Source organism: Sinocyclocheilus grahami, unplaced genomic scaffold, assembly GCF_001515645.1.
Source record: "Sinocyclocheilus grahami isolate Dianchi unplaced genomic scaffold, SAMN03320097.WGS_v1.1 scaffold124.1, whole genome shotgun sequence".
Lineage (NCBI taxonomy): Eukaryota > Metazoa > Chordata > Actinopteri > Cypriniformes > Cyprinidae > Sinocyclocheilus > Sinocyclocheilus grahami.
The window spans coordinates 1,883,354-1,884,007 of record NW_015505303.1 but is presented as its reverse complement, the minus strand read 5'-3'; the positions used below and the strand labels follow the sequence as shown (position 1 = coordinate 1,884,007).

Sequence of the window (654 nt, the reverse complement as noted above, 5' to 3'; positions counted from 1 at the left end):
TTAAGGGGGTCTGAATACTTTCCGTACCCACTGTATATGGAAAATCACTGTAACACTTGTGGCTTATTTCTATTGTCCAGGATCCATGAGGACACATCTCACTGTCTCCCTGTTTTACCCCAATCCTGAGCTGACAATAACCAATCCCAAGCTGGAGTCCCAACAGTTTCCATAAGATCCATAAATCTATAAGAATAATAACCTTAACTGTCTTAGTGTCTCAGCACACCCTTTATGTTTCTTTACTTTATTCCACTTATGTCCATCATAGCAAAGGAGTATGGGTGTAAGTGTCTTTGTGAGCGTTTGTGTGTCTCTGGTCCTCTCCAGAGATCATCAATCATGCCCATATCGAACTCCTTTCTTTTTCACAAGTCGCCCCTCGCCTCCGCCCCTGACAGGCCATAATAATCACACTGTGTTGCCATGACATTTTTAGTGTTTTGGGTTGGCTAGCTGTGCTGTCAGCTGGCTGAAATAAAACACAGGCAGAAAAAGGCTGAAGGAAGAAGAAAAGCTATTCTCAGTCTAATTCTTGTCCCCATTCAGGGTGCACCTGAAATTATGTCTGCAGACTGTCTGTGTTTGGAGCTGAAGGCAGTTTTAATAACAGTGCAATGTGTGGATGCATGCTCAAACACAGATGGCACATTG

At 43.3% G+C, this 654-nt stretch overlaps 1 protein-coding gene across 2 annotated transcripts in view; it reads right to left on the bottom strand.

Annotated features, from left to right (window-relative positions):
• The window catches only part of LOC107590070 (amyloid beta A4 precursor protein-binding family B member 3-like), a 23,046-nt gene that overhangs the window by 18,077 nt on the left and 4,315 nt on the right, over nt 1-654 (bottom strand). The gene's annotated exons all lie outside the window — the stretch shown is intronic.